This window comes from Sarcophilus harrisii, chromosome 2, assembly GCF_902635505.1.
Source record: "Sarcophilus harrisii chromosome 2, mSarHar1.11, whole genome shotgun sequence".
NCBI lineage: Eukaryota > Metazoa > Chordata > Mammalia > Dasyuromorphia > Dasyuridae > Sarcophilus > Sarcophilus harrisii.
The window spans coordinates 409,038,404-409,051,880 of record NC_045427.1 but is presented as its reverse complement, the minus strand read 5'-3'; the positions used below and the strand labels follow the sequence as shown (position 1 = coordinate 409,051,880).

At 35.0% G+C, this 13,477-nt stretch overlaps 1 long non-coding RNA gene across 2 annotated transcripts in view; it reads right to left on the bottom strand.

Annotated features, from left to right (window-relative positions):
- Window positions 1-4,587, bottom strand: part of LOC116421674 — a 94,213-nt gene extending 89,626 nt beyond the window's left edge. For both annotated transcript variants that reach the window (XR_004232154.1, XR_004232155.1), the window contains exon 1: window positions 4,458-4,587. This is a non-coding gene — a long non-coding RNA (uncharacterized LOC116421674). The remainder of the gene's footprint in view (window positions 1-4,457) is intronic.
- Between the last annotated feature and the right edge of the window lie 8,890 nt (window positions 4,588-13,477).

Below are 13,477 nucleotides of genomic sequence, written 5' to 3'. Positions count from 1 at the left end.
CCCCAATATTTTGGAGCAGAGAAGGGAAGAGAAGGTACAAAAGGCAGGAGAGCATGTTTAAAAAAATTATTTTACCATCTATCAAAATTAATTTAATTATTGGTACTTATTAGGCTACAATCAAACATTAGAAATAATAAGTAGCATCTCCAAATCAGTGGTGTCAAAGTCAGTGGAAAAAAAAACCCTTTTCCTTATCAACTATCACATTTACCTCTGTCCTGTTTCTTATGTTCAGGGACACAGACTGACACAGCATGTGTCTATACATGAAATAGAAAATAGCAAATTGAATATCCAAGACCCCAAATGTTTTGTATCAATTATCTGGAAACTTAAGGCCCTAAAGTGTTTGGGACTTGAGTTATGTAACTAATTGCCAACTTTCCCACTCATCAAATTAATCATAAATCTGCAGATCTGTAGAGTCCTCAGAGGACATTGAGTATGCCCTACTTAGGTAGAAATCATACAACAGCCCTAACAAATAGTCATCCAGATTAAAATGCCACATGGGACAGTGGAAAGAAATCTAGATTCACATATAAGGATGAGCATTTGAATCCCAGATCTACCAATTGCTACCTATATTGTTAGGCAAATTATATGTCCTCTCTGAGCCTCAAAGTACCCACTTGTATACTGAAACAATTAGACTAAACAATTTCTAATCGTTCCTTTTGGCTTTAAGGTCCTCCAAAAGATAATGAACACCAAAGGACAAAACAGTCAATAACTTTAATACTCCAGTGTTTGACAAACCCAAAGACCCCAGCTTTGGGGATAAGAACTCACTGTTTGACAAAAATTGCTGGGAAAATTGGAAACTAGTATAGCAGAAACTAGGCATTGATCCACACTTAACACTGTACACCAAGATAAGGTCAAAATGGGTTCATGACCTAGGTATAAAGAATGAGATTATAAATAAATTAGAGGATCATAGGATAGTTTACCTCTCATGCCTGTGGAAGAGGAAGGAATTTATGACCAAAGAAGAACTAGAGATCATTACTGATCACTAAATAGAAAATTTTGATTATATCAAATTGAAAAGTGTTTGTACAAACAAAACTAATGCAGACAAGATTAGAAGGGAAGCAATAAACTGGGAAAACATTTTTTACAGTCAAAGGTTCTGATAAAGGCCTCATTTCCAAAATATATAGAGAATTGACTCTAATTTATAAGAAATCAAGCCATTCTCCAATTGACAAATGGTCAAAGGATATGAACAGACAATTCTCAGATGAAGAAATTGAAACTATTTCTAGCCATATGAAAAGATGCTCCAAGTCATTATTAATCAGAGAAATGCAAATTAAGACAATTCTGAGATACCATTACATACCTGTCAGACTGGCTAGAATGACAGGGAAAGATAATGTGGAATGTTGGAGGGTATGTAGGAAAACAGGGACACTGATACATTGTTGGTGGAATTGTGAATACATCCAACCATTCTGGAGAGCAATTTAGAACTATGTACAAAAAGTTATCAAACTGTGCATACCCTTTGATCCAGCAGTGTTACTACTGGCTTATATCCAAAGAGATCTTAAAGAAGGGAAAGAGACCTGTATGTGCAAGAATGTTTGTGGCAGCCTTCTTTGTAGTGGCCAGAAACTGGAAACTGAGTAGATGCACATCAATTGGAGAATGGCTGAATAAATTGTAGTATATGAATATTATGGAATATTATTGTTTGGTAAGAAATGACCAACAGGATGATTTCAGAAAGGCCTGGAGAGACTTACATGAACTGATGCTGAATGAAATGAGCAAGACCAGGAGATCATTATATACTTCAACAACAATACTATATGATGATCAATTCTGATGGACCTGGCCATCTTCAGCAATGAGATGAACCAAATCAGTTCCAATGGAGCAGTAATAAACTGAACCAGCTACACCCAGTGAAAGAACTCTGGGAGATGACTAAGAACCATTACATAGAATTCCCAATCCCTATATTTTTGCCCACCTGAATTTTTTATTTCCTTCACAGGCTAATTGTACAATATTTCAGAGTCTGATTCTTTTTGTACTGCAAAATAACGGTTTTGACATGTATACTTATTTTGTATTTAATTTATACTTTAACATATTTAACATGTATTGGTTATCCTGCCATCTAGGGGAGGGGGTGGAAGGAAAGGGGGGGGGGGGAAATTGGAACGAAAGGTTTGGCAATTGTCAATGCTGTAAAATTACCAATGCATATAACTTGTAAATAAAAAAAGCTATTAAAAATTAAAAAAAATAAAAATAAAAAAGATAATGAACACATAGGTATCACAGTATATACAATGCTCTATATACTATGATACCTATGTGTTCATTATCTTTGTACTTAGAGCATTGTACTTAAAGTTAGGAATATCTGCGTTTGAATCTCACCTTAATCGTTACTAGCTTGTGTCCCTGGGCAAGTCAGTGACACTCTGTCTGCCTCTCTTTTCTCATGACATGAGAAGATTAGAATCAATGGTGTCTAAGATTCTTTCCATCTCTAAATTAACAATCCCATGTTGTGATTTGTAATTTTTCAAATATTGGCTATACCATCACAGATTATAAATAAATTATAGGCTCTCAAAGTTGCAATGAAATTCAGAAACCACATTGTCCAATGAAAATACATGAGCCACTAACTTCATTTTCTTCCCACACTAATAAGACAACATAGTATATTAGAAAGAGTACTCAATTTAGTCAGATAACACAGCTTTTTCTAACACTGACTTTGCCACTTATCAATTGTGGCTGTATGGGTACCCACCTGTGGAAGTGTGCATAATATATGTGTATAGATATAATATAACATGTTCTTGGCAGAAATTTATTAAATAAAACATTGTTAGGTGATTTTGCTGAATTGCTTTTCTTTTCTGTTCTCTTTTAAATCTTTTTTTCAAAGTAGAGTTTGTTGGGGAGGGGAAGGAAGAATATATTTGAAAATTAACATGATATAGAAACAAAGTCTCAAAGATTCTTTAACACAAAGCCATTTCCTTTCAATCTAAAAAGTATTTCTTAAGTACCTACTTTGCATTAAGCTTCATGGATACAAACAGAAAGAATGAAACGATTCTTACTTGAACAAATTTATATTCTATGGGAGAAGACTACAAATAAAAAATATAAACAGCATAAATAAAGAATTAATAAACACAAAGTACGGAAATAGGAGATAATTTGGGAAGGAAAGTGCCAGCAATTGTGGGGATCCTATAAGACTCCATGCAGAAGAATGCTTGTTCTGAGTCTTAAAAAAAAGACTCTATGTTGGTGGGGTCAGGGGTGGGTGAATTCTAGATGTGGAGGATGCTAGTGTAAAGGGATGGCTAAGGATAAGGGATGGACAACATCATGTGAAAGGAACAAAGAAGGCCAGTATATTCAGATCACAGAGTATGGGAGGAGAAATAATGTCCAACAAGGCTAGAAAAATGGGATGAGGTTAGGATATGAAGATATGAAGTTTAAAAACTAAGCAGAATTTTTGTTTTATACTAAATGAATTAGAAAATCCCTGGAGTTGCTCACATCTAATCAAGGAAATGGGGGTAGCTAGATGGTACTATAGTGTACAGAGCACTGGTCATTGTATTCAAGAAGTTTCCTGTACCTCAGTTCAAATCCAGCCTCAGACACTTACTAACTGTGTGACCTTGGCAAAGTCTGTTTGCCTCTGTTTCCTCATCTGTAAAATGAACTAGAAAAGGAAATGCCACACCACTCCAGTATCTTTGCCAAGAAAACCCCAAATGGGATTGTGAAGAGTTGGACACGACTAAAAAATTACTGAACAAAAACTGAATTTAGGAAAATTACTTTGGCAGCAGTGTGTATGAAGACTTAGAGCTCTGAAAAACTTGAGGTAGAAAGACCAATTAGGAAGCTATTGCAATGAGGCAGACAAGAAATGATGGAGGCTGAGCTGAAATGGTAGTTCCCTGAATAGAGAGGGTGTATTGTAAAGAAAAAAAATGACAGCTGACTGGATCTTTATGGAAGGTTATGCAAGAGTAAGGATTCCAAGATAACACTGGGGAAACTGAAGGAATGATCATTGCTTTGACAGAAATAAATAAGTTAGAAGATGTAAGGATATAGGGGACAGATAATGACTTCTGTATTAGACAATATAGTAAAGATGAAAATTTTAAACAGAGCAATATATTGAACTTGGAAATCTGACCTTGAGCAAGTCAATCGTCCTGAGTCTCCTCAATTATAAAATAAGGAAATCTGACTATATCAGATATAGCTCACAACATTCCAAAGAACAGCTTGAATCAAATTAAAATGTGATTGGTAAACATTTAACAAAATATATGAAAATTCAATGAAACATATATAATATTACATTTTAAAACTAAGTTAATATACATCTCAAAAAGAATCTTTAGACATAGATTATCAACTCTTCTTCTACTTGAGTCTCTTACCACTGGTCTAAGATTTCTTCTGTATTTAAATCCTATGAAGTTTTCATTGTTAATGAACCCATCTGTGATGGTGACTTTCTAAACCTTCTGAGGTGGTTGAGCAGCACTTTATTATAAAATGCTGTGACTTTTGTCGTCCCTCCCCAGCACTGCATGCAGCATAGGGTGGTACTGATTGCCAACTCTCCAGCCAATACTGATAACTGCAGTGCCAGCTTCTAAATTAAGAGTAGTGTGGTGGACATTCAACAAGAGTCAGAGGATTGAGTACACAATGTCAGAACTGGAAGAAAACTTAGAAATCAATCAGTCATTCCTCCCCCTCGTTTTACAAAAGAGGAAATGAAGGCCATAAAGCAGAGAACTGGGGACCAATCCCAGATATCTTTGCACTACACTAAGCAGCTTTTATTTAATTGAGCTTCCTTTTTATAAATCCCCATCAATAATTCTAAAGTACTTAGCACAATGCCTGGCACATAGCGAGTATTATTTAAATATAAATTAACCTTATAATAATCCCTGAAGTTGATAATCTCCCTCAAAGAGATAAAGTCATCTCATTTAGATAAAGATGGTCCAGTTGAGACTAATTAGGATGATCCTGTGGCATCCTAGCCTCCGGCTCCAGGCATCCACTCTAAAGCCATTTCCCTTCCCCTATTCCATAGTGATCTGAATCCCACCTTTAAGTGTAATTAGCACTGGGAGTCTCTCCCTCAGATAAGATTCTCTTCCCATCCCAAATCTAAGTTATATCATACAGTGGAGCATAGTTAAAAAGGTAGCTGTTTTCCAACTCAGATTAATTTCAAATTCTGGCTCCCAAATTTCCTAGCTATGAAAGCCTGAGCAAGTCATTTTACTTTTAGAACGTTCAGTCACCTTATTTGTAAAACTGGAACAATAAAGTTTGTACTCATCTATTTCACAGAATTTAGAGTTGCAAATGATCTTGAAGGTCATCTAATACATTTTCTACAATTTATCAGTGAGAAACTTGAAGCCTTAAGCCTTAAATTATTAGATTTACCTTATTAGATTCGGAACTAGAAGGCATATTCAAGATCATCTAGGCTCACACCTCATTCATTTTATAGATAATAATAATAAAACAACAACAATAACAATGGTGACGATGGTGCTAATATAAAACCAAAGCACTTTACAAATAATATCTCATTTAATACTCCCAGCAACCCTGGGAGGAAGGTGCCATTATTAACCCCCTTTTATAGATGAGAAAATTAAGGAAATAAAGTGATTTGCCGGTGTGTGAAGTCAAGATTAGCACTTCATCCACTGAACCACCCAGCAGCTTCTATGCCACCTTACTTCTAGATGAGGAAGCTAAGAACCAGAAAAGTCACACAAGGCAGAGTATATCAAAGATGGTATTTGAACCTAACCCTCTGATTTTAAAACCAGATCTCATGTGCCTACTATCCCCACAGAGCCTCTAGACTTTTCCAAGGACAAAACTATTTGGTGATAGAGCCCAGATTCAAACTCAATTGGTATAAGGAAAATATATTTTAAACGTCAAAATACTGTATGGAATGAGTTATTCGTTATTTCAAGGGACCATAATTTCATTATTGTGTGTCCTCCTCCACTGATTTGTCAATTTTTCATGCTTTTGAGTAGGTAATTTCATGAGTTACTGAGGCTCCCTCCCAAACTCTGCCCCCCAAATCATCAGCAGATACTTAAATTTTAGAACTGAGCATGTCTCCAAACTTGGCTAAGTTGGTCTTCAGATGACAGACTTACAAGATCTTCACCAAGATAGTATCAGAAATATTTTCAGCTTGATATAACTTGCCATAGACTTGCTATAGACTACAAAAAAAAGCCAAGTACACCTTCACAGCACATTACAGCTCTGGAAGAGGACTTGAGAGAAACATCATTATTGTTGATGTCTCAATAATATTGAATAAAATTGATTCTTCAATTTCTCTAGACTAATTTAATAACACTCTCCCTCACATATGCCACATTCCTGCCAGACTGGACTACTTGCTATTCCTTATATACAGCTTCTGGGCTTTTGCAAGGCTTCTGAGACAAGCTTGGATCTATGATCTAAAACTGGAAATGCCATCTACTCCAAGCCCCTCTTTATATAGATGAGAAAACTAAGGCTGAGGAAAGTTGTGACTTGCCCAAAGTCACACAGGTAGTAACTATCAAGTTCTTCTGATTTCAGAGTTAAGCTGCCTTCCTATTACAGAATTTGCTTGTTGAAGTCTATTTTTGAAATGTTGTCTTCCCTTACCTCTGCTTCTCATAATAATCCCTAGCTCCTTCTCTCCAGGCTTAGCTCAAATGTTATTTACTACATGAATCTTTTTTGCAATCCTTTCAGTTGCTCCTACCTCTAATCTTAATTTATACTTCTCCCTCTCTCCCTCCCTTTTTTCCTTCCTCCCTCCCTCTGTGTCTCTGTCTCTCTCTCTCTGTCTCATGTATCTCCCTCCTCCCTTCCTCCATATATGTGTGTTTTTACATGCATATATACACATATGCACACACTTATATGTATACACACTACATATTATATATAAACACATAAATCTATCTATCTCTATATATATGGTTTTACTCATATGTATATATTGTGTTCCCTCACAGTAGAATATAAATTCCTTTGCACAAATCAAGTGATTAAAATCCATATTTATATCTATCCCAATAAGAAATGCCCCACAAATACCAAAATATATATAGCAGCACTTTTGTAGCAGCAAAAAAACTGGCAACAAAGCAGCTGCCCCTTGACTATGAATAGCTAAACAATTGTAATATATGATTATGATAAAACATTACTGTCCTTTAACAAAAAGTCAGCCTGGTGAATGATGAGAAGCATGGAAAGAATTATATGAACTGAAGCAAACTAAAGAAGTAGGAAAGCAATAACTAAAACAGGATAAATAAAAAGAACAATCACTGCAAAGTAATCTAAAATGAACGATGGGAAACTATAATGATGAAGTTTAGCCATAAAAAAGAAGACATTTTTCTGCACTTCCTCCTTTGGCAGAGGAGGAGATCCACAGGAGTGGAATATTGCATATATTGTCAGACTTGTTCAATGTGTTAACTAGTTTTGCTAATATTTTGTTCTTCCTTTTAAAAAACTCTTTGTTGTAAGAAATATCTCTCTGGGAGATAGAAGGGGAAATATAAACAAATAAAAACAAAAGATATGAAGAAAAATGCATTTAAAATAAATAACCTATATTCCTTGAAGATGGATCGTTTTTTGTTTTTTTTTTTGTCTAAGTATTCCTAGTTTTTTGGGGTTTTTTTGTTTTTTGTTTTTTGCTGAGACAATTGGAGTTAAGTGACTTCCCCAAGGGTCACACAGCTAGGAAGTGTTAAATGTCTGAAGCCACATTTGAACTCAGTTCCTCCTGATTTCAGGGCTAGTGCCCTGTATCCCTACTTCTTAAGTAAAATACTGGCACATAGAAGGGACTTAGCAAATGACTATTGAATTACATAAGGTAAATTGAGGCCAGCACAACTGTCTAATAGTTTATATGAATCTCAAAGAATTCCTTCTCAACTCAAGCTTCAATTTAATACTTTCCGTCTTAACTTTGACAATATGGATAAAGTCCTAATTTTCACATAGATTCAATAGCTGAATGGTATTATCTATGTTTCTAACAATAGCACTGGAGCTAAATATAATGTAATCACGTAGATTAATTTGTATCTTTGTGGTACTTTCTTCACAAATTTGATATAGTAATTCCAAAACATTTACTGAAAATTTCTCTTAGAAGAGAAAAAGAGTTGGTGCTAGAAGTGATATTTTACAAGGTGTTTCTAGATCCTTTAGATCATAGTTACTGATTCTCCTCTCTCCCATCTAACCACAGCTCCCTCTCTTCTGTCCCCAATGAAACAAATGTGAAGATAAAATAACAAATATTTATATAGCACTCTAAGGTTTCCAATGCAATTTAAATGATCTTATTTGATTCTTAAACAATCATGTTTGATAAGTATTATTATTATACCCATTTAGAGACCCATTATTTATAGGCTGAAAGAGTTCAAATGATTTGCCCCAAGTCTTGCTGTTCCTTAGTGTCAGTGGCAGTATTTAATTTCAGGTTTTCCTGATTCCAGGTCTAGAACTTGAGGAAATTCACTTTCTACAGAGGAAATAAGAATTGATGCTTCACTGAGGATTGGAATGGCATACTAGGAGGATCACTGGACTGGAAGACTTGACTTTCTTTAGTTCTAGCTCTACCTTTTAGTAGATGTTTGAACCTGAAAGGGTTACTTAAACCCTCTAGGCCTTAGTTTTCTCATCTATAAAATGAAGGGTTTGGACTGAATGTGTGGGTTTCAAAATATGGTATAAGGCCCCCTGGAAATTCTGGCCCTTTTAGGAGATCAGTAAGGTCAAAAATTATTTCCATAATAATATTAAGATGTTTTAATTTTTAATACAGTAAATACTGGTAGATAAAATCCATGTCAATGAAAAATTCTTAGGAGAAGGGAGTGCCTCTCTCTCTCTCTCTCTCTCTCTATATATATATATATATATATATATATATGTGTGTGTGTGTGTGTGTGTGTGTGTGTGTGTATAATGGAGTATCAGGATAAAAAAAAAATAATTTGAGAATCTCTGACCTTAATAAGGTCCCTCCTAGCTCTTATATTATATGATTTGGTTATCTACTCCACCTCCCATAAAGAGATAGTGATACTCTCTATGCTACTACATGAAGGTAGGACTTCATGCTCCAAAAATTGACATGGCATGAGCCAAGGACTATGGCTCAGGAAAGAAGATAGCAATGCTAGACTAGACTAGGAAGAATATAAATAGTCACTGCTAGGAGACTTTATATCCTCCATGCCTTGAAGGCAATGCCACCTAAACCCAAAAGGGAACATTCTATTTATGTCTTTATTCTAAAATTCTGTGTAAAAGAAATTAAAATTTGTATTAATTTAAATTTTTTTTACAAATTTAATCATCTCTCTATATCTTCTGGAATTGAATAATTAAAAGTCATTATAACATAAGTTTGGGGAATTGAAAAGGACCAATACTCTCATTTTACAGAGATGAAAATTGAGGCAAATAGAGAGCATACAATCACTAGCCCAAAGTCAAAAAATGTCATAGGAGGAATTCAAATTTAGGTTTTCTGGCTTCAAATTCAACATCAAATGGTCTCTGAGTAAAGTTCATCACATTACTTATTAGCAGCCCTAAATTAGCCTGAAATGATACTCTTCTATTTGAAAGGATTGAAAGGGAGTAGTGATAAATATTGGTAGCCAGAAGCAAGAGGATTGATGCATGTGTGTTGAAAGAAGAAGGGGAAGAGTTCTGAGTAGTGGAAGTGAGAAAAGCATAATTCTAACCATAATCCTCTCCTTTTTTCTTTTCCCAGTTTCTTCAGCTTTTGCCAAATTGTATAACTTTATCTAAGGCAAATAGCAAATCAATTTTTAGTTTCACAAAGCTGAGCAGTGGCTTGGATTCTCTTAAATTTGGTGGAGACAGCATGAGTTAGAGAGAAGAGAATTATTAGTGATTCATATTCAAACTTTGTGCTTTACCGTTTGGCCTCTGACTTTGGGCATAACTATTGGTCATATATTGGTCATAATAGTCATAACTATTCACATTTGGATAGTAATCTGATTTTAAAAGGCTTTTCCTTACAACCTCCTTAAACAGGTGGTACTGTATATGGAGTCTAATTTTATGTATTAGAAATTGAAGCTTGAAGAGGGGATACAATTTGCATAGAGTCTCAAAGCTAATGAATATGACTTGTAATTCAAATCTAGAGCCCCTAATTCCAGTCTAGTGTCCATTTCCCCACTATTCCACGTTGTCTCTCAAGTTCACTCTATCCTTTGGAGTCTTAATTTTCTTTTTGTACAATCAAATTGTCACACCCATAAAAATGGCAAAATGATACATAATGGAAAATGTCATGGATTGGAGAATTTTCTTTTTGTACAATCAAATTGTCACACCCATAAAAATGGCAAAATGATACATAATGGAAAATGTCATAGATTGGAGAAATCAAGAAATCAAGCAAACTAATACATCTTTGGTGGAGATATAAATCAGTCCAACCATTAACTGGAAAACAATTTGGAATTATATGAGAAAATTTACCAAATTAATAATGCTATTTGTAACCCAAGGAAATGAAAGTCAAAAATAAAGTTTACAAAGTGTGTATAAAATTATATATAACTGCATTATATATAAATATTATATTGTGTATATGTATACACATATGCACATATATACTTATTTATACTTATATATTTGTATTCATAATATCATTCTTTTTGATTAAAATATGGAAACAAAATGCATACACATTAATCAAAGAATGGTTGAACAAATCATAGCACAGAAATTACTACAATAGGATATTTTTCTTCCATAAGAAACAATGAACATGAATAATTCACAGAAAGATGGGAAGAACATTTTTAACTGACTCAGAGCCAAGTAAGTAGAATTAGAACAACATACACAGTGATTGCAACATAAATAAAAATTACATTTAAAAAAGCAATGGAATTCGTGTAATTGCATTGATCTATAAGAAACCAAAGCTTGGCTGAATATGGATGCTGAATATGGCAGGCATCGTCCCAGTTGCTCTACTGTTTTAAAAATTAAAACTTAAAGCTTAACTGTTTTTATTTGTTACAGAGAGGGTTTTCCAAGAGAAGATTCTAAAGGTGAAGAGATTGAAAGGAAGGGTATAAAGGAAAGTGACTGTGATATTAAAAATAAAAACTTAAAGACATTAATAAAATTTTAAAATGAAATGAAAATAAAATGAAATCTAGCTCAAAAGCTTATGGTCCAATTATTTTGAACTGACCTGCAGCTATAACTTGGTAATGATTTAATTAAATTTATGAAGCATCAAGTACAGCTAAGACAACAAACTCTTCAAGTGATACACAGGAAGCCGAGAGATATAGCATGTCTTTTAAAGATTCTGATTTTATAGAACCAATCCCATAGTCAGCTCTGATCACAGTACTCTCCTGGTTGCCAGCTGGGTATCATTTTCCAACATTGCTCCTGAGGCTAGCACACCTAAGGTTGTGTATCTCTTTATATTGATCAACTAGGTCCCCTTTTCTACCTGAGAAGACAAACATAGAAAAGCAATCAAGTGGCCTGGAATTTCAAATTCCTTTCCTTTAACCACGGGAGTAAAAATACGAACATGTGATAACCACACTAATTTTATTGTTCAGTCATTTTCAGTCATGTCTGACTCTTCGTGACCTCATTTGGGGTTTTCTTGGCAAAGATATTGGAATAATTTATCAATTCCATCACCAGCTCATTTTACTAGATAGAGAAACTGAGGCAAAAAGAAGTAAGTGATTTGCAGAGGGTCATACAGCTAATAAATGTTTGAGGCTGGATTTGAACTCAAGAAGGTGAGTCTAATTCTAGGCCCACCATTGTGATCAGACTAATAGGCCCATGGTATTCCTAGGTCTTTGGGGCAGAAATTCTGCTATTCACAAGGAAAGAGGAAGGAAAGCCCTCTTGCTTATACCCTTGCTTCTGGCTGTGCTATATATTGAGTAGATTTCTCCCCCACATTTCTGATTTGTCTCACCTTCTTCAAAGGCAAGTACTTGTTCAGTGCTACCTCTGTTCCCTATCCTCTCACTATAGTGAAGTTTTACTCTGATAGCCAATTGAGGGAAAAAATGAAGACTAATCTATCCTGTCCGATGAGCATTTTTCAGAGGTGACACTGCTCACTTAGATTCAAGATAGCCACTGAACTCTTTGCAGAGCTTCCTACATTATTTCTCATGACAACATTGACAGTATAGTGGGAAAATGCTGAAATGAGAGTGAAAAGGCCTGGGATCAAATTCCAGTTAAGCTAATTAATATCTATGTGACTTCAGGCAAGATACTTGATTCATTCATCAAAACATTTCTTAGGCTCTTAGTGATATAAAGGTAAAACAAAAACCAGCCCATAATCTTTGGAACTCACTTTGTTCGTGTTTTCAAATCAAAAGTTAGAAGTAGATAATGTCTTAAAACCTCTCTGGCTCTCTATTGTCCAAATTTGATCCAAATCTTCAAGAAAATATGGAAGGGAAAGGCTGAAGCAATGAGGGTGCAGTGAAGAGAATAGTCAGGATCTGGCAAACCTAGATTCAGCTCTGCCACCACTGTCAAGATTCTTGGTTGCTTTGTGCCTCAGTAACCATACCCTTTCTAACTATCTCAGAAGATTGGAGGAATCTCCTTTGTAAAAAGGAAAAGAGTGATCCAAAGAATGAGAAATTATATTAAAGATATCATTGAGGAAATGTGTGACTGAAAAAGGAAATGGGCATCTCATGTCAAGTAAGAAACAACAAAAGGACAATTCAAGTGAAACTGTGGTATCCTCATGAAATCAAAAGTACCACAGGAAGTCCTCCAGCATTTTAAATAGGGAGATGTACACAAGAATCACACAAGAAGAGAATGCATAAAAGGTCTGCAAAGTGCAGTGGTGGCTTAAGAAGAAGGCACATGAATAAGATAGTGGAGCCATCCATGTTTCTAAATTACTAAGTGATGGGTTTTGGCTATTATTTAATCTAATATTTTTATAGTAGCAATTTAAGATAGGACCAAATGGCTTGGTACCTTCCACTCCCACAACTATCTCTCAGCTATTTCCAAGGTTGGAAGATTTGCACTCCCTACTCTTGATGGAGAAAATTTGAAGCAGAGTCCTTAGAGAACTCAGAGACTAAAAGAACACCAACCATCACTTGTGGCTTCTTTTTGGAGCCAATGCCCCTGATGCAGAAGTTAACCAGTGACTGATGAATGAAAAGATTTCAAGATCCTTTACAGCAAAAATACTATGTCCTGTTAATTTGACCAATCCAGACCATGGGGTAGTGTTATAAACTGCCAAGTACTCACTCATGGAAAGAGACTATTGATCCAA